The sequence below is a fragment of the Aulonocara stuartgranti genome (assembly GCF_965226115.1).
Source record: "Aulonocara stuartgranti genome assembly, chromosome: 23".
Lineage (NCBI taxonomy): Eukaryota > Metazoa > Chordata > Actinopteri > Cichliformes > Cichlidae > Aulonocara > Aulonocara stuartgranti.
The window spans coordinates 42601662-42623345 of NC_138958.1; the positions used below are offsets into that span (position 1 = coordinate 42601662).

Here is a 21684-nt window from a genome sequence, read left to right on the forward strand (position 1 = left end):
CAGCAAACTCAATCATTTTTTTCTGCATTTTGAAAATTCAGTAAAGCTGTAGGTGTCAACATTTGTCTCCACATCTTGTAAGATTTTCTGCCATGTGACCTGAAGGATGTATTTAGTCTCCGAGAGCTGACAGCTGAATTCAGCATCTTCTCCCACTGCAACCAGCACAGTCTGCTGTGCTTGGATCACTGCTGTTAGAGCTGCACAAACAAAATAAGAGGCTTTCATAGTCCGTGTTTTATGTTTCATTTAAAAAAAACAACAACAACTACATAACAGAATTCAGTGAGGTACATACTGAACTTACAGGACAGAAACAAAGTACCAATCCTATTGCAGTAGTATATCTCCAGTAACAATACCAGCATTGGTATCAATACTATTGATAACTGCATCAATCTGCCCACTTCTAACTCGTGCTATTGTAGAAATTCCCTGTGAACTTATACATTTTCTCAGAAGCCTTCCCTCCGCGCATTACTGGTATGTTATTTATTATTTTGTGCTCCAAGTTCAGTTATTTCACTGGGGAAGCCCCGTAATGCCCACTTCTTCATTTCAGTACTGTTTGATCTTTCCCTTTAACATGTATGTAACTTTGGCTTGTTGAGATTTTAGCATTACTTCTGTCACCAACATTTTAATGCTATCTTTACTCTGTTATAATCATCTCTCTGTCTCAGGCATAACTGACTGAGATTTCTTTGGAAAAGTTCTCACATTTATGACCTTTTTAGGAGCTTCTTGTTTTGTTTTGTTTTCCTGTCACAATAAATAACTTAAAAAACCAAAAATGACAATATGGAATAAAACTTACCTTTTCAAGAGGCCATTAGAAAAACTAACAAATGTATAATCCCACAGTCTGACATGTTGCACCATTTGCCATGTCTGTCCCCTCACTGGCTATTATACAATGCATAGAAACAAATTAGAGAATTTCACTTAGTCCCTTCCTTGTGGAAATTCCCAGCTGTGAAATAAACACAAAGTAAAGTACAAAAACTTCCCAGTGCAGTAGAGTGTCATCTGTGCATTCCTTGCAGGGCTGAAATCTTTTAATCATCCATCTAAATTGTTATTTTTCTGCATTTTGAGAATTCAGTAAAGCCTCTTCGTCGCTTGGTAATTTTTATTTTTTAGTACCTGCTACTCGAATCAGAAGCTAAGTTGCTCTTGGATGAATAAGTCACATAAATAATATATTTAAAAATAAATAAATAAATATGTATGTAGTTAATTCTCTGCCCCCTTTAATGGGTCGCCAAAGCAGATCACCTGCCTGAATTTCACCCCATCCATCCTCTGCCACACCAACCCTCTGCATGTCCTTTACTACATCCATGTATCTTCTCTGAGGTCTTCCTCTTTTCCTCCTTCCAGGCAGCTTCAGCTCCAACACATTCACCCTCCCTCCTCTGCTCATGTCAAAAAGAACATAAAGTCACGTGTCTGACCACCACCATCAGTTTCAGCTCTCTGCTCTTCTGCTCTTTCACATAGTTACAGATATAGCTGACCTCTCAGGTGGAGGCAGTATTCATCCATAGGAGAGTTGCTTTACTACCAACTAATACACCATGTATCTTAGATGGGCAGAAAAATGGCATCCAAGAAAGTAACAAGTTCTAATAGTGACCAGTAGAAAACCACCACACTCACACTGAAAATAAGGTGCACAAGATTTATTTTTCCTCCAAGGCCCAAAGCTGCCCAAATTATTAGCCTGGTTACAAACAGGAAAAGGTGGTCACTAAGAAGAACAAGCAGCCAAGCACATACAAATTTTGCATCTTCCTGAGAAAGACTTTCCAACCACCTTATCAGACCTTGTGTTGTTAGAGAATGGGTTTCCACACCAGATCCTGGGAGTTCAACTCTCAAGCTCTTCTTCTTCAAGTCTTGAACTCCTCTCATTGGTTACCTGCGAATTCCAGAATAGGGTGTTGCTCCTTGAACTCAGCACACCAAAAGTTTCCAATCCAGTCTTTTTATCACAACAAGTCCACATAAATCCTGATTAAAACGAGTCCTCCCTCCAGTGTCATTTGATTATTTTAAAAGGAAAAGCTTCCAGGCCAGGTTAAAACGATTTTCCTTTGAAATGTTCATTTCTCTAACTGGAGTCTCCAATTTTAACTGGCTTCCCTTCTGCAACTGTGACCTTTCGATCCATCTGTATAAATCTGTAAATAGTCACTGTACCACTCTATTATAAAATTCTTGACAAATATCTGTTGTAATTCTTCTATTCTTAATACTTAATAAATGGTAAAGCATTTAATACTTTAAATGCTCTAGCTCTATTATCCCCAACCCACCCAAAACTATTTTTAAAATCTTTTCTCTTTCCCAACAATTCTCTAACACTTTCTTAACAGGATGACTTTTATTATGACCTGTATCCAATTGTTAACTATTAACTAGTTGTCTTCTAATATATAGTGGACTTTCTTCTGATTCTACTTGTAAAGCACACATTGGCATTGTTTTAACTGCCCTTAAGCAAAGTCTCAGTGCTTGAGCTTGGATAACATCCAAATGTTTTAGCCAATTTTTATCCACTGACCCATATACTACATGTCCAAAATCTATTCTTGAGCAAATTAACGTGACAGACCATTTGTCAACCCTGCTAAACATGTTATAATATTAAGTACCTTTTTACTTTTCCCCATAATGTGCTTTGTGATTTTTTTCAAGTTAATATCTTATTAAAAACTACACCCAAAAAATAGATTGTTTATTAATCTGTATCATCTTCATAATCATATCATCTTCCAGACCTAAAAGAGGATCCATTGTCATCTACTTCTACAATAAATGGCTTATGGCTCTCTGGGTGAATCAGAACTGGAGCAGATGAAAACAAGTCTTTGAGTTTGGCAAAAGCTCTATCAGCTTCGTGAGACCAGGTGAAGGGGAGCTTTGTGGAGTTAAGTCGTGTGAGTGTGCTGCTGCTACCTGACTGTAGTTGTGGATGAAGCACCGGTAGAAGTTAGCTATACAGCGGTCCCTCGTTTATCGCAGTAGTTACGTTCTAAAAACAACCCGCGATAGGTGAAATATAGAAAGTAGCTAACTTAATTTGGCTGTAAAACCCCTCACTGCACACTTTATACACTTTTCTCCGACAGGCTCGAACATTTCCACACTTCTCTCTCTTGTTTAAACACTCTCAAAGTTCAAAATTTCGTAGAAAAATAACTCCAGTATTACAAAATAAAGCCAAAGGCACCCGCAGTGGCCTTTGACAATGCAAAACGTTCCATCGACTTTTTGACAATAGGACATACATCACAATAAGAATAAAATGTGTAGCTGCTTCAGTGTTTCTGTCAATTTGTGCACATCTTGACTCGTCAGTAATGTTTGTAGGCTGAGTGCATTTTAAAAACAATTTGTGCAAACTGCACTACAAGGTGGAATATTTGCAAAATCAAGATTACCTCATGATATTTTGTCTCAAAAATTAACCCTATGAATATGTCAGTGCCATTAGAATGTAATTATTGTCTCACCAACATTTTAACATTAGACATGTAATTTTAACAGCCTCTGTAAACTAATATCCTGGCTTGCTCGAGGCTGCCGATTTCTCTGACACTTTCAATCAAAATACAATTTCAGACTGATGTGGGCCAAAGCCTAGCATAGCCTGTAACGTTATTATGAGGGACAAATTTTACGAGTTAACTTGGCTTTAAGTGACTTACAGGTTTCTTTGAAAAATACTTTCTTATATCCAGGTTCTTCCTTTTTGCTGCCGTCCTCCTCTCCTCCTTGCGCGGACCTGCAAGGAGGAGAGGAGCTTGCCGCTGCTAAAACTAAACAGAGCTCCCTGAAAAAGAGGCAAAGCCCAACAGGAACTGTTGTGTTTCTCCATTACCCTTTTCCTTAAGAGACTGTCAATACAAAGCATAAGAGAGGTTAACTCTTCAAAGGTCATAGTCTCATCCCGAGAAGCGAGTGAATCCCTCTTAGTCTGAATTAGTATTTGAATGTATACTCCTGCAATGCTCGATCCAGCCAACCCACCTCTGCTGCAGCTGACCATAAATTTTTGAGGTAATCCGCCGCACTTCTTTTTCTTTTGTCCCTAGCTGGGGATTGGCAGGGGAGGTTGTCAACAAAGCCAATACGTCACTGTGGGTGCAGTAGGGTTTCCATCTTGATCAATGATGCACTTCCAGGCCTTGTGGTCTCTAGCCTTCACCTTTGCTTGCTCGAGGGTTAGATGTCGTTGTTTAAGATCGTCTCCAATTTGCTTGATCCAAGTCTTCTTGAGCGCATCATGCTTGATTCTCCAGTGAGCGGGGTTCTACTGCATCAAAAGGTGATATGGTAGGCAATGGTTGCTTATGTGGCAGATGTGGCCAAACCATTGCAGTGGTTGCTTCCTAATCAGCTCTTCCATTGAGGGCTGCTGGTGACATTGGCTACGTATCACGCTGTTGCTGAGACGATCACGGAGGGACACTCCCAGAATCTGACGCAAACAGCACATTTGGAAGACCTCGAGCTTAATCCGCCAGTCTTCTTTAATTCCTCCAAAAACTCATCACACGAGCAGAACTGGAGTGGACGAGAAGAGAGATAAGCCTGAGCCCATAACAGAGGTTCTACCCTGCAGTGTTCCAATCAGGTAGGAAACTTTGGTGGTTTCATTGGGAAACGATCAGGGAGAGCAGCTGAATACAAATCCCCCACAACTACCCGGCTCCCTGCAAAAGGATCATTACACATGCCAAAAGGCATAACCGTGTACTGCAGGAAGTGGTCGAGCATTACAAAAGCTGAAATTATAATTCACGTTGGCAGTAATGACACCCGTTTATGTCAATCGGAAGTCACTAAAATCAGTCTTGAATTGGTGTGCAACTTTGCCAAAATAATGTCGGACTCTGTAGTTTTCTCTGGTTTCCTCCCCAGTCGGACCAGTAGTGACATGTTTAGCCACATGTTCTCCTTAAATTGCTGCCTGTCTGAGTGGTGTCCAAAAAACAATGTGGGCTTCATAGATAATTGGGAAACCTTCTGGAGGAAACCGGGTCTTGTTAAGAGAGATGGCATCCATCCCAGCTGGATGGAGCAGCTCTCATTTTTAGAAATCTCAAAGTCTGGCCAAATTATTAAATCCCACAAAATGTGACTATTCAGAGTTGGGACCAGGAAGCAGAGCTGCAGTCTTACACACCTCTCTGCAGCTTCTCTTGCCCCCAAAATCCAATCTCCTTAGATTGGAGATCTATGGCATATATTTAGGGCTGGATCGCATCACCCTGAATCCTCCCTTAGTTATGCTGCAATAGATGTAGGCTGCTGGGGGATTCCCATGATGCATTCAGTATTTCCTTTTCAGCCACCTTTCTCACCCAACATGTGTTAATAGACCTCTCTGCAGTGAATCACACTTTTTATTAATCTCTGTCTCTCTTCCACAGCATGTCTTTATCCTGTCTTCCTTCTCTCACCCCAACCGGTCGCAGCAGATGGCCCCGCCCCTCCCTGAACCTGGTTCTGCCGGAGGTTTCTTCCTGTTAAAAGGGAGTTTTTCCTTCCCACTGTTGCCAAAGTGCTTGCTCATAGGGGGTCATATGATTGTTGGGTTTTTTTCTCTAAATGTGTTATTTTAGGGTCTACCTTACATTATAAAGTGCCTTGAGGCGACGGTTGTTATGGGGCTATATAAATAAAACTGAATTGAATTGAATTGAATTGACATTTCAGATGCTTCCCACACTGTGGCACAGTTGAAGGTTCACGAGAGTTATACAACTTCATCATGTTGACGTGACACAACCGAGTAGGACGTCTACGATCTGGGGTTTGAATAATGTAGTTGGTCTTGCTGAGCTTTTTCTCTACAACATAAGGACCAGAGAATTTAACAGAAACGTAGCTACTAGATGTCTGGGATTCTGGAGAGAAAGGCTTAAAGCGAGTCAGGGTTTGGGAAGCTGCGTCTGGCTTGACCTGGGCACCCGGAGGTGTTTTAAGTAGAGCTTGTTCTTCAGTTCAATCTGGAGAGAAAGGATAAGCAGAGCCTCCGGGGGGAGCTAGAGAGTCTTGAAAAGGGACCTCAGTCAGGTTTTTCTTTCTGATCATATATAGACTGTTTAAAATCTTGACCATTTGACAAAAAACTTGCATTCCACTGTAGGATTAATATGGTTATAAAAATTAACCACCACATTATCCCTCTTGACTTGCATAACTACTTAGTTCACCCCTTATGTCCTCCCAAATGATGTTCTTCATATCTAAACTATGACATGAATCCTCTCAGTCTTGGACTTCACATCTGATGTTCCATGTATTACTTTCACAATGAATGTCACCATCATCTTCTTCTCTTCCTCTAGTTTCCTTTCACCCATTTCCATTACTCTTTCTATCACTTGTTTCTCCCCTAACCTGGGTTTCCTAATCTGTCTCTCTTGCTCAACCATTTTACATACCTCTACAAATGTCGCTTTCTTTTTTCATATTGACATTTAAGGGCACTCCTTGCTCCTTTACTTCCATTAGTTCTCCTTTCCCCTACTCTTATAGTATTTTTCACATTAACTTTGCACACACCCAAAAGTTTTCTTGCTTTTTCCACCTGCACTTCTATGTTACAACCAATCAGTAGATTTCCATTTCTGAGTATCTTAGCATATGTGATTTCTCCAACTTGCAGACCTGTACAGGCCTTCGACCGACTCTCCTGCTAATCTCACTCACTAAATCCACTAAGGTAGGTCCTCCTTGGGCTCTCACACTCTGGGGCCTCTGGATGTCTGGGGCCTGGATCTCCTCCATGCCTGCTTCATGCCCTGGGGGACGGGGCTATGGCTTGCTACATCCTCTAGCAGACCATTACATGTGGAAACCATTTGAATACAAGCGCGCTGATCCACACAGGTGTGCACACGGATGTTCACTGCTCGTAGACTTAAATTACACCTTTCTTGGCTGCTACTTCAAAGCACATTGTGCGCTGTCTGTCCTGTGTGCTGCACAACAACATTGAATTTTTAGTATTTACTGCTGTTTACACTTAGCTAGATTAATGCGATGGTGTTGTGTTTAGTATGTTGCTTTGTTTTTTTTGTTTTTTTTGCTTGTTTTCTATTCTTCTCCACTCAACAGGTGATCCAGGAGATTTTTTTTCTCTCTCCCTTTCCTATCCCTCACTCATGTCTGTCCCGTCTGTAACATCTGAAAATAAAATATAATAAATAATAAAAACAAAGGTCGATCAAATGGACCAATACGGCAATGCCACGATGATCCATTCGGCAAAGTAAATCCATTGGGTATCCTTGTTGGTCTTCAGACAACAATTCTGATGGCTAAAGGACCAAATGGGACAGGCAAAAAAAAAAAAAAAATCCACTAAGGTACTCCTGAAATCCAAACACACACTAACTCCAACAACCACACCATACATGTTGAAAGCACACAGCTCTCCAAACCTCCACTCCTCAACCTCATGTGTCTCTCCCCCCTTTCCCCCATAACCTGTTTTCTCTCCCCTTTATAGAGAAGGGCTCAAATCATCACCAGTCAACTACTCCCTTTACTCAACTCCAAATAGCTGCCAACTGGACTAGAGAAGAATCTCCACTCTCACATGGGTGTGGTCCACATCTCACACAAGTAAGAGATTTACTCAATTATTCCACCACGCCACATTCTGCAACATGTAAACCTGAATTCTGTGTAACAGCCGAGAAGTATGAAGTGGAAGAACACAATGCTCCTTTTACCATCAGATCATACGAGTATTGAATTTAGACTTCAACTGTGACACGTGAGTAAATGCGCTTTTGTTTTCTTGTAATACAATATTGTGTAATGAAAGATTCAGATTTAATTTAAGACACTTCTGATCTTTCTGAAGAAGAAAAAACAACTAAATAAAAGTGGTTTGAGGTGTAATAAATCTATCTTTATTGAGGTCATCTGCGATAATAACACCCCGATTAATTAACACTTTACACCAGCAAAATAGCAAGTAAGAGTGGTAATGCTGGGCAACAAAGCAACAAGGAAAGTCAAAGAGGGACCTGGGAGCATACAGTCTAGAACAGGGGTCGGCAACCTGCGGTTCCAGAGCCGCATGCAGCTCTTTAGTCCTTATACAAGTATTTAACTGAAGTGTATTTTATTTGTGTTAGTTCTTTTAAAAATTGTAATTCTAAATTGAAAGATTATTGCGATCTTGAAATATAAAAATAAAATTATATTTTATTATTTTTCGTCACTCAAAATAAGCGTCACACTTGTGGAAGCCGGTATACCTGCCGTGCATTTATCGAGACTTTCAACTCCAGGTAGGCCAAGTATGGAGAAATGTGAAAAAAGAAAAATATCAGAAGAAAATAGAACATTTAATGATGCCTGGGCAGATTCATTTGCATTTACTTCTGAGGAGGGCAGCCTACCAGTATGCCTAATATGTGGATTGCCGATCTTCGGATCCAGATACGTATGTGACGTTGTACGTGAGCAGCTGTTCTCCACCATGAACTATGTTAAAAACAAACACCGCTCACGCCTCACAGACGAGAGCTTACAGTCCTCCGTAAAGATGGAAGTGACTTTGTACAGCCCCGATTTGCAGGTGCTGTTTGCAGAGGTTCAGGAGCAGAAGCAATTTTTTAGTAGCATAGTGCTTTTTTAAAAAAAATTAAAATTCAGATCAAGGCTACTTCTTTGTTCATTGTATGTAGTTTCCCTTCCCCTGTCACGTCATTAGTCAGTCAGCCGTTTCCCCATGTGTCCTCTCTTCCTGTGATCACCTCCTGTGTACATTTGTGTCCACTATATGTTTTTGTCAGGTCGTCTGTTATCTCCCCCATAGTCACAGACAAACTGTTTCCTAGTTTTCTTAGTTTTTCTAGGGTCCATGTTTTTCACGTGCCATCATCCAAATAAAAGATTGCTTTTTGTTAAAACCTGCTAATCCTCTTCAAACTCTGCTTCTAGGTCCGTTCAACAAAACACACTGGCGTACCTTGCTGTGATGTGATAGTTCAGCTTTTTAATTCACTGAAAAGAGACCTTAGACTGGGTGTCTTTCTTTTTTGTTATAATTTTTTAAAAGTTCGAAATGTATTCCTTACATACATAAAATTAAATTTTCTCTATAGCACTTCATGGATTTAACAAGCAACACACTATAGTTGTTTATACAAAGCATAAAGAAAAAAAAAACAATTTATAGAGTGTTATCTTCATGTTAGATGTCAACACAGTATTTGCGGCCCCCAGTGTTTTCTTTTCCGTGGAAACCAAATCCAGTGACTCTGTGGGTGTTCAAAGTTGCTGACCCCTGGTCTAGAATAATTATAAAAAGACAGAATAAATAAATAAAAAAAAGTAGAAGTGGGAACAGTCTTTATATATAATCTTTATTAGTAATTTAGTCCCGATTTGTCTCTAATATTTCTGCATAAGATCTATTGTTTTATTCTGGCTCTTTACAATTTTTTTGTTATATTGCGCATTAAAATAAATCATTATGATAGTCCTACTTTGTCAGGCTATATTTCCCTAAGAGGACCTTCACATAAAAGGCAAGAACAGCAATGCTGCACCCCAAACCCAGGAAGTATCTCACACAGCACGCAGGATTGAAAAGCCCTATTGATAATGTGCAAAAACTACAACATTACATTACATGCTGTACTCCAGTGTGACTTTCACATCAAGACAGGGACACAGATAAACACAAATCCTGTATAAAACGTACAAATATGAGAAATATGAACATTATAAAAAGAAAATCAACACTGAGCACAGCACAGCACTTAAGTGTAAAATGCTTTAATGTATTCACAGCCATAAAGTAGAGCCAAAATTATAACCCAGGCTGTTTATGAAAAGGTGACACTATTCGGTTTTTAGCAGGTATGAGAGACTGAAGAAGGGTTAACTAGAGTTTTGAGGGTTTGACCTCAAAAAATTGAACTAACAGGAAGAGAAAATAAAAAACGGAGGTTTTCATGTGACTGGAAGTACAAGGCTGTGCTTTCTATGTGGTCATTATGTTTAGAAACAGGAAGTGTAATGTGATTCACACTGAAAGACTGAAGAGGAGGGGTGCTATGTGATCACCAGATTTTTTTTTTATTACTTAATGAACTAAAACGAAAAGACACACGTTACAGTGGATGTTTTGCTTTTTGAGAGGGCCAGTTTGGTGATCACATCTTCTAAGATAAAAAGTGCTGTGAGGCGACTGTTGTTGTGATTTGGCGCTATATAAATAAAATTGAATTGAATTGAATTTCCTATATAATTCATGAGCTCTTTCAATGGTTTCATCTCTCTATACAATCAAAAATAGTAAAACACTGTTAGACTAGCCTGTGAGGATTTAGCATACACACACAAATGATAGCTGATAGCATCACACGGTTGCTGAAGATTTGTCTGCTCCACACAAAGAATGACAATCTCCTGTTCCAGTACATCTCACAGCTGCTCTAAAGGACTGAGGTCCTGGATTTGGAGACCTGCGGATTTAAACAGTTTAAAGTCAGCGCTGCAGATATTTACAGATATTACTGGATATATGTGGATGTAGACTCTTGGAGTCAATTCATATAATTCTTTTAATAGGAAGAGCCACATAAAAGGCATATATTAAGTCAGAAGAAAAACGTTACCACTTTTTCTTCAAGCAGGAGTGCGATGAGAGCAGCTACTAAAGCAAAAACTGTCAGTCCTGCTATTTTAGCTATTACAATCACTGAGGTGGAATCTGTGAGAAAAGCAGGAACAATGTTACAATGGACAACGCTAATACATCAATTATAGATCACAGGGAAATGTAGGCCTATTGAAGTCATTGTTATTAGATGCAAATTCACTCAGATATCATCACTTTATAAATCTGTGACTTTGAAAGAGTTTCTCACCATTATAATCAGCAGTAGCAGCAGCAAACACCTGCTGGACCTCAGGAATCGTCACCATCACCTCTGTAGTCCAGTGTATTTAAACTTGACTTTATCGTTAAAGCCATCATTCACTCTCTGACCATAGTACTTGCTGTAGGTGGCAACATTTGTCTCCACATCATGTGAGATTTTCTGCCATGTGACCTGAAGGACGTCTTTTGTGTCCAAGAGCTGACAGCTGAATTCAGCATCTTCTCCCACTGCTGCCAGCACAGTCTGCTGTGTTTGGATCACTGCTGTTAGAGCTGCATGGAGAAAATAAATGAACGGTTAGATGTGAGAATGAGGAAATATTAGTCAGTGAAAGAAGCAGCTTTTCTTTTTATCCTTATCCTGACATGAAGTCAAACATTAACATGATAAAAAAAACAATCAGCATCAAAGAGAAACACTGGTTACTGTTTCCTACCTTTTGGAAGGACTCCACAGACAAAAAGTAGATAGACAAGCACACAATATGTCATTGCTGTTATAAAGTGTCAAAGTTTGAGATGAACCCGAGAGCTCTGTGGATATAAAAAGATGTCAGGTTTGTATTGAATAAATATATGCATGTACTACACAGAATTCTGTGCAGACATACAACACAATGACTGGCGAGTTTTAAAAACACAACTTCAATTAAAGAAGATACTTCTGTTTTCATGGTTTTCTTTCTGCTTTTTCTCAGGGCTTCTGTAAAAAAAAAGTTAAGTATGAAGTTTCAAATTACAACGGCCACAAAAAAGTGGAAGTGAAAACGTTGCTATTTGCATTTCTCGCATTCCTCATCTGAATCAGATCCTCAAGACAAGATTACAAATAACAACACCTCCGCTTCGCTGGAATCCTTATTTCAGTGTCTCTGCGAAGTTAAGATCTGGATGGCCTCAAATTTCTCGTGATCATCTTGTGATCATCTTTGGACCAAGCTGCAATTCTAGTACCCCGGATCTTGACCTGCGCAGTTTAGCACCTTTTGTTAAACTGCATGCAAAAAATTTGGGGGTTATATGAGATAGTAAGTTTACCTTTGAGAAACAAATTGACTCTGTTGTATAGTCACCCTTTTTTAAAATTGAGGCTCTTATCCAAGGTGAAATCCTTTTTATCTTTTAAAAACCTAGAACGAGCAATTCACGCTTTTATCTTATCTCAACTGGACTACTGTAATTCTCTATATGTAGGTGTTAGCCAGTCTTGTCTAGCACGGCTCCAGCTGGTCCAGAATGCTGCAGCTCGTCTCCTGACACGTTCAAAGAGACACGAGCATATTTCCCCAGTGCTCGCCTCACTTCACTGGCTCCCAGGCCGCTTTAGAATTAAATACAACATTTTGTTGTTGACTTACAAAGCGCTGAACAGTCAGGCTCCAGAACATCTGTCTGACTTACTGCAGCCATATATACCCCCTAGAGATCTAAGATCAAGTGATCTCTCGCTCTTGGCCACTTTTAAGTCGAGGCTGGTCCACAGAGGTTACTGGGAATTTGTGTTTGTGGCAACGAAAATGTGGAATGATTTACCTCTCCACATTAGAAAGGGCCCGACCATCAGTCTTTTCAAATCCCATCTTAAAACACATTTATTCTCACTGGTTTTCGACACCGCATGAGAGTTACCTGTCTGTCCACCTAATCATCTTTTATCAGGTATTTGTTATTTATGTTATTTGTTACTGTGTAAACTTTTTCCCTTCTTTGTACAGGTCAACATTTTGTTGTTATTATATGTGCTATATAAATAAAGTAAAGTAAAAGTAAAACCTCAGTAAATAAGTTTTTAACAGGAATGCATGAAAAAAATTCAAATAAAGTATTCATCCCATCAGGTATGAACTGGTTTTATCTGAACTGCACACACTCAGACTCTCAAATGACAAACCTGGTTTTAAAGCCTGAGAAGATGAAATGTATTAATGTAAATCAAAATGCCATTTTTAATTAAGGGAGAGATTAATGGACAGTGTCCGTGTCAATGAATGCCATCGGTGGTTTGTCAGAGATAATATTCTCATTTTGTAACTCTGTCACAGCGCATTACCTTCATTAGATAGTTGGAGGATTGAGGGTCTGCAGAATGACACGCAGATTGTAAAATCTTCTGTGTATCTTGTTTCATCCCTGGGGAGACGCCACAGTTTCATTCCTTCATTAACGCTCAGCTTGTAGTTTTTATCACTCTAATGCATAAGAGTCCTCTGATTGCAGCACATGTATGTAGATGAAACATGTTGCTTTCACTATATTAAAGGAGAGGAAATGTTCAAGTCTGAAGTCACAAAAATCTGCTGTTCCAGTTCCTCCTGTAAGATGGACTAATATCACTAAATTATCCATTTAGCCCTACGACAGACTGGCGAACTGTCCAGGGTGTACCCTGCCTCTCGCCCTATGACAGCTGGGATAGGCTCCAGCGCCCCCCGTGACCCTGAAAATGATAAGCGGAAGCGAACGGATGGATGGATGGATATCCATTTATGACTGTTACATGCTGTTGTTGTGTGGCCATTGCCTTGAAATACGTGAAATATCCATCCATCCATCCATCCATCTTCATCCGCTTTATCCGAGGCCGGGTCACGGGGCCAGCAGCCTAAGCAGAGAGGCCCAGACCTCCCTCTCCCCAGCCACCTCCTCCAGCTTATCCGGGGGAATACCAAGGCGTTCCCAGGCCAGCCGAGAGATATAATCTCTCCAGCGTGTCCTGGGTCTGCCCCGGGGCCTCCTCCCGGTGGGACATGCCTGGAACACCTCACCCAGGAGGCGCCCAGGAGGCATCCTTGTCAGATGCCCGAACCACCTCACCTGATTCCTTTCGATGTGGAGCAGCAGCTGCTCTACTCTGAGCCCCTCCCGGATGGCCGAACTTCTCACCCTATCTCTAAGGGAGAGGCCAGCCACCCTTCGGAGGAAGCTCATTTCCGCCCCTTGTATCTGCGATCTCGTTCTTTCGGTCACTACCCACAGCTCGTGGCCATAGGTGAGGGTAGGGACGTAGATCGACCGGTAAATTGAGAGCTTCGCTTTTACACTCAGCTCCCTCTTCACCACGACGGACCGGTGCAGCGTCCGCATTACTGCAGCTGCAGCCCCAATCCGTCTGTCGATCTCCGGCTCCCTTCTCCCATCACTCGTGAACAAGACCCGAGATACTTGAACTCCTCCACTTGGGGCAGGAACTCATCCCCGACCCGGAGTGGGCACTCCACCCTTTTCCGGCTGAGAACCATGGCCTCAGATTTGGAGGTGCTGATCCTCATTCCCGCTGCTTCACACTCGGCTGCGAACCGTTCCAGTGCGAGCTGGAGGCCCTCACCCGATGAAGCCAACAGAACCACATCATCCGCAAAAAGCAGATGACGTGAAATATATTATTATTATATTAATGAAATAATTATGTATTTTAAATACAGTTGGAAAATGCTTCAAACATTGATAAGAAGAATCCACACAATAAAACAAACAAACAAACAAACATGTCCCAACAAGCAATTTAAGACAGGACAGCTTTACTGTCAGTGTGCGAGGACAAAGTTACAGCAAACATCCCTCCTGGAATGAGGCATGTGATTAGCAAAATATGAAAAGACATTATTTATCATCCAACAAAAGGTTTAAGATTTAACATTGGATCTCTAACTCTTTCTCTCTCTCTCTCTCTCTCTCTCACACACACACACACACACACACACACACACACACACACACACACTAACAAATCAGCTAAAAACATTAAGCTTGGTGGTTTTCATGTGACCATCATGAGGCTTACGCGCAAGTTCACTAAGGAAGCTCTGTAGTCACACGTCTGTCTGCTTCCCGGGTGTTTGGCAGCTAATGTAAGTTTTACATCACTTCCACTTTCCCATGCTTGTCAAGCTGGTTGTGACATCACGGGTCTAGTCCAATCAGCACTCAGCCCTCCTTCTTTAGGCCAATCAGCCTTCACTCCATGTACTTAAAATCTCACTGCGCATCTGTGATTCTTCTTTTTAGATGCCTTCGTACAACCCACCTCCTCCCCATCGCCACCACCTTTCACTCATCTCTGTCAGGCGCCATTCAAGCCTCCATCTTCATCTCCACCACCAGCATCTATACTCTGGGGGTCCTTCCCTAATCGCTATCATAGCTGTGATTGTGTTCTGCTGCGCTGGACCATCGGAGTCTAACCACCAATGCATGAACTAGACGCGTGGTTTCTCTCTCTCTGTCTTTAGCTGTTGGTCACATTTATTTGCAAGTCAGCTGTAGGTTGATGATCCTAAACTATTTCAGCCGTCACACGCTGATGTTGAACTCCACCCGCTGCATCATATCTGCACCTAAATGGCAACTTGAAACAATACTTAAATCTTCATTTCATACATGTAAAGTGACACAATGCATCATTAATGATATATCAGCATCAATGATAACTGAATAATAATAATAACCTGTCGGTAAACTATTAACATAATCACATCAGTGGTTTATAACACAAAGATGTTTTTAATCTCCAGTCACATCAACAATACATTTGTTCAGCACTGCTCAAAATTCAGTCTTCCTGCTGCTTCTGATGAGAACATCAGGTTGTTGTCTTGGTGATTTCTCTCAAACGCTCCTTCGTTTCTGACCTCGCTGCCCTCTGCTGTGAATAAAGATGCTTCAGTCCTTCAATGAAAATAAGAAATAGTTTTATTTGATCACATGATTAAAGTACTCTGAGAAATAGCCTGGACAGAGGAAAGTGAGCAAAGTGTTTAAGTGTTTGTGGTTGGTGTTAGATTAGGCTTGAAATTAAAATGATAACAGAGGACTATGGACACTTATTAGAAGAAATGAAAAATGTTTCTAATTACCACGGCCACAAAAAAGTGGAAGTGAAAACGTTGCTATTTGCATTTCTCGCATTCCTCATCTGAATCAGATCCTCAAGACAAGATTACAAATAACAACACCTCCGCTTCGCTGGAATCCTTATTTCAGTGTCTCTGCGAAGTTAAGATCTGGATAGCCTCAAATTTCTCGTGATCATCTTGTGATCATCTTTGGACCAAGCTGCAATTCTAGTACCCCGGATCTTGACCTGCGCAGTTTAGCACCTTTTGTTAAACTGCATGCAAAAAATTTGGGGGTTATACGAGATAGTAAGTTTACCTTTGAGAAACAAATTGACTCTGTTGTATAGTCGTCCTTTTTTAAAATTGAGGCTCTTATCCAAGGTGAAATCCTTTTTATCTTTTAAAAACCTAGAACGAGCAATTCACGCTTTTATCTTATCTCAACTGGACTACTGTAATTCTCTATATGCAGCTGTTAGCCAGTCTTGTCTAGCACGGCTCCAGCTGGTCCAGAATGCTGCAGCTCGTCTCCTGACACGTTCAAAGAGACACGAGCATATTTCCCCAGTGCTCGCCTCACTTCACTGGCTCCCAGGCCGCTTTAGAATTAAATACAACATTTTGTTGTTGACTTACAAAGCACTGAACGGTCCGGCTCCAGAACATCTGTCTGACTTACTGCAGCCATATATACCCCCTAGAGATCTAAGATCAAGTGATCTCTCGCTCTTGGCCACTTTTAAGTCGAGGCTGGTCCACAGAGGTTACTGGGAATTTGTGTTTGTGGCAACGAAAATGTGGAATGATTTACCTCTCCACATTAGAAAGGGCCCGACCATCAGTCTTTTCAAATCCCATCTTAAAACACATTTATTCTCACTGGTTTTCGACACCGCATGAGAGTTACCTGTCTGTCCACCTAATCATCTTTTATCAGGTATTTTTTATTTATGTTATTTGTTACTGTGTAATTTTTTTTTCCTTCTTTGTACAGGTCAACATTTTGTTGTTATTATATGTGCTATATAAATAAAGTAAAGTAAAAGTAAAACCTCAGTAAATAAGTTTTTAACAGGAATGCATGAAAAAAATTCAAATAAAGTATTCATCCCATCAGGTATGAACTGGTTTTATCTGAACTGCACACACTCAGACTCTCAAATGACAAACCTGGTTTTAAAGCCTGAGAAGATGAAATGTATTAATGTAAATCAAAATGCCATTTTTAATTAAGGGAGAGATTAATGGACAGTGTCCGTGTCAATGAATGCCATCGGTGGTTTGTCAGAGATAATATTCTCATTTTGTAACTCTGTCACAGCGCATTACCTTCATTAGATAGTTGGAGGATCGAGGGTCTGCAGAATGACACGCAGATTGTAAAATCTTCTGTGTATCTTGTTTCATCCCTGGGGAGACGCCACAGTTTCATTCCTTCATTAACGCTCAGCTTGTAGTTTTTATCACTCTAATGCATAAGAGTCCTCTGATTGCAGCACATGTATGTAGATGAAACATGTTGCTTTCACTATATTAAAGGAGAGGAAATGTTCAAGTCTGAAGTCACAAAAATCTGCTGTTCCAGTTCCTCCTGTAAGATGGACTAATATCACTAAATTATCCATTTAGCCCTACGACAGACTGGCGAACTGTCCAGGGTGTACCCTGCCTCTCGCCCTATGACAGCTGGGATAGGCTCCAGCGCCCCCCGTGACCCTGAAAATGATAAGCGGAAGCGAACGGATGGATGGATGGATATCCATTTATGACTGTTACATGCTGTTGTTGTGTGGCCATGGCCTTGAAATACGTGAAATATCCATCCATCCATCCATCTTCATCCGCTTTATCCGAGGCCGGGTCACGGGGCCAGCAGCCTAAGCAGAGAGGCCCAGACCTCCCTCTCCCCAGCCACCTCCTCCAGCTTATCCGGGGGAATACCAAGGCGTTCCCAGGCCAGCCGAGAGATATAATCTCTCCAGCGTGTCCTGGGTCTGCCCCGGGGCCTCCTCCCGGTGGGACATGCCTGGAACACCTCACCCAGGAGGCGCCCAGGAGGCATCCTTGTCAGATGCCCGAACCACCTCACCTGATTCCTTTCGATGTGGAGCAGCAGCTGCTCTACTCTGAGCCCCTCCCGGATGGCCGAACTTCTCACCCTATCTCTAAGGGAGAGGCCAGCCACCCTTCGGAGGAAGCTCATTTCCGCCGCTTGTATCTGCGATCTCGTTCTTTCGGTCACTACCCACAGCTCGTGGCCATAGGTGAGGGTAGGGACGTAGATCGACCGGTAAATTGAGAGCTTCGCTTTTACACTCAGCTCCCTCTTCACCACGACGGACCGGTGCAGCGTCCGCATTACTGCAGCTGCAGCCCCAATCCGTCTGTCGATCTCCGGCTCCCTTCTCCCATCACTCGTGAACAAGACCCGAGATACTTGAACTCCTCCACTTGGGGCAGGAACTCATCCCCGACCCGGAGTGGGCACTCCACCCTTTTCCGGCTGAGAACCATGGCCTCAGATTTGGAGGTGCTGATCCTCATTCCCGCTGCTTCACACTCGGCTGCGAACCGTTCCAGTGCGAGCTGGAGGCCCTCACCCGATGAAGCCAACAGAACCACATCATCCGCAAAAAGCAGATGACGTGAAATATATTATTATTATATTAATGAAATAATTATGTATTTTAAATACAGTTGGAAAATGCTTCAAACATTGATAAGAAGAATCCACACAATAAAACAAACAAACAAACAAACAAACATGTCCCAACAAGCAATTTAAGACAGGACAGCTTTACTGTCAGTGTGCGAGGACAAAGTTACAGCAAACATCCCTCCTGGAATGAGGCATGTGATTAGCAAAATATGAAAAGACATTATTTATCATCCAACAAAAGGTTTAAGATTTAACATTGGATCTCTAACTCTTTCTCTCTCTCTCTCTCACTCACACACACACACACACACACACACACACACACACACACACACACACACACACACTAACAAATCAGCTAAAAACATTAAGCTTGGTGGTTTTCATGTGACCATCATGAGGCTTATGCGCAAGTTCACTAAGGAAGCTCTGTAGTCACACGTCTGTCTGCTTCCCGGGTGTTTGGCAGCTAATGTAAGTTTTACATCACTTCCACTTTCCCATGCTTGTCAAGCTGGTTGTGACATCACGGGTCTAGTCCAATCAGCACTCAGCCCTCCTTCTTTAGGCCAATCAGCCTTCACTCCATGTACTTAAAATCTCACTGCGCATCTGTGATTCTTCTTTTTAGATGCCTTCGTACAACCCGCCTCCTCCCCATCGCCACCACCTTTCACTCATCTCTGTCAGGCGCCATTCAAGCCTCCATCTTCATCTCCACCACCAGCATCTATACTCTGGGGGTCCTTCCCTAATCGCTATCACAGCTGTGATTGTGTTCTGCTGCGCTGGACCATCGGAGTCTAACCACCAATGCATGAACTAGACGCGTGGTTTCTCTCTCTCTGTCTTTAGCTGTTGGTCACATTTATTTGCAAGTCAGCTGTAGGTTGATGATCCTAAACTATTTCAGCCGTCACACGCTGATGTTGAACTCCACCCGCTGCATCATATCTGCACCTAAATGGCAACTTGAAACAATACTTAAATCTTCATTTCATACATGTAAAGTGACACAATGCATCATTAATGATATATCAGCATCAATGATAACTGAATAATAATAATAACCTGTCGGTAAACTATTAACATAATCACATCAGTGGTTTATAACACAAAGATGTTTTTAATCTCCAGTCACATCAACAATACATTTGTTCAGCACTGCTCAAAATTCAGTCTTCCTGCTGCTTCTGATGAGAACATCAGGTTGTTGTCTTGGTGATTTCTCTCAAACGCTCCTTCGTTTCTGACCTCGCTGCCCTCTGCTGTGAATAAAGATGCTTCAGTCCTTCAATGAAAATAAGAAATAGTTTTATTTGATCACATGATTAAAGTACTCTGAGAAATAGCCTGGACAGAGGAAAATGAGCAAAGTGTTTAAGTGTTTGTGGTTGGTGTTAGATTAGGCTTGAAATTAAAATGATAACAGAGGACTGTGGACACTTATTAGAAGAAATGAAAAATGAAAATAAAAAAGAGCCCGAAGGAAGATTAAAAAATGTCAACAGTGCAGAAAAACAGTATAAAGAGTGACTTACTCCTGACTGTCTCTGATCTTAGTTTCAGATGTCTTATTTATCTTGAGATTCCTGTGTGAAAAACGGAAAAATTTTAAAACAGTTAAAGCTGCAGAAACATTTACAGGGAGTGCAGAATTATTAGGCAAGTTGTATTTTTGAGGAATAATGTTATTATTGAACAACAACCATGTTCTCAATGAACCCAAAAAACTCATTAATATCAAAGCTGAATGTTTTTGGAAGTAGTTTTTAGTTTGTTTTTAGTTTTAGCTATTTTAGGGGGATATCTGTGTGTGCAGGTGACTATTACTGTGCATAATTATTAGGCAACTTAACAAAAAACAAATATATACCCATTTCAATTATTTATTTTTACCAGTGAAACCAATATAACATCTCCACATTCATAAATATACATTTCTGACATTCAAAAACAAAACAAAAACAAATCAGCGACCAATATAGCCACCTTTCTTTGCAAGGACACTCAAAAGCCTGCCATCCATGGATTCTGTCAGTGTTTTGATCTGTTCACCATCAACATTGCGTGCAGCAGCAACCACAGCCTCCCAGACACTGTTCAGAGAGGTGTACTGTTTTGCCTCCTTGTAAATCTCACATTTGATGATGGACCACAGGTTCTCAATGGGGTTCAGATCAGGTGAACAAGGAGGCCATGTCATTAGTTTTTCTTCTTTTATACCCTTTCTTGCCAGCCACGCTGTGGAGTACTTGGACGCGTGTGATGGAGCATTGTCCTGCATGAAAATCATGTTTTTCTTGAAGGATGCAGACTTCTTCCTGTACCACTGCTTGAAGAAGGTGTCTTCCAGAAACTGGCAGTAGGACTGGGAGTTGAGCTTGACTCCATCCTCAACCCGAAAAGGCCCCACAAGCTCATCTTTGATGATACCAGCCCAAACCAGTACTCCACCTCCACCTTGCTGTCGTCTGAGTCGGACTGGAGCTCTCTGCCCTTTACCAATCCAGCCACGGGCCCATCCATCTGGCCCATCAAGACTCACTCTCATTTCATCAGTCCATAAAACCTTAGAAAAACCAGTCTTGAGATATTTCTTGGCCCAGTCTTGACGTTTCAGCTTGTGTGTCTTGTTCAGTGGTGGTCGTCTTTCAGCCTTTCTTACCTTGGCCATGTCTCTGAGTATTGCACACCTTGTGCTTTTGGGCACTCCAGTGATGTTGCAGCTCTGAAATATGGCCAAACTGGTGGCAAGTGGCATCTTGGCAGCTGCACGCTTGACTTTTCTCAGTTCATGGGCAGTTATTTTGCGCCTTGGTTTTTCCACATGCTTCTTGCGACCCTGTTGACTATTTTGAATGAAACGCTTGATTGTTCGATGATCACGCTTCAGAAGCTTTGCAATTTTGAGACTGCTGCATCCCTCTGCAAGATATCTCACTATTTTTTGACTTTTCTGAGCCTGTCAAGTCCTTCTTTTGACCCATTTTGCCAAAGGAAAGGACGTTGCCTAATAATTATGCACACCTGATATAGGGTGTTGATGTCATTAGACCACACCCCTTCTCATTACAGAGATGCACATCACCTAATATGCTTAATTGGTAGGAGGCTTTCGAGCCTATACACCCAGTAAACACCAGTATGTGGGCCCCACATGGGCTATGGGGGTTCCAAGTGGGGATGGGCTTACAATGGGCATCCAATCTGGGACCCACCTGGGTTAGCCAGGTAGGACCCACCTGAGCCAGCCCAGA

At 41.5% G+C, this 21684-nt stretch overlaps 2 long non-coding RNA genes across 2 annotated transcripts; both read right to left on the bottom strand.

Moving 5' to 3' along the window:
* Window positions 1-9803: 9803 nt before the first annotated feature.
* LOC309699735 lies at window positions 9804-11912 on the bottom strand. The gene is made up of 4 exons (XR_014274453.1): window positions 11368-11912; window positions 10917-11203; window positions 10665-10759; window positions 9804-10511 (listed from the first exon to the last, which is right to left on the bottom strand). It is a non-coding gene; the product is annotated as an uncharacterized lncRNA (long non-coding RNA).
* Window positions 11913-19530: 7618 nt separating this feature from the next.
* Window positions 19531-20020, bottom strand: LOC309699855. The gene is made up of 2 exons (XR_014274511.1): window positions 19966-20020; window positions 19531-19715 (listed from the first exon to the last, which is right to left on the bottom strand). It is a non-coding gene; the product is annotated as an uncharacterized lncRNA (long non-coding RNA).
* Between the last annotated feature and the right edge of the window lie 1664 nt (window positions 20021-21684).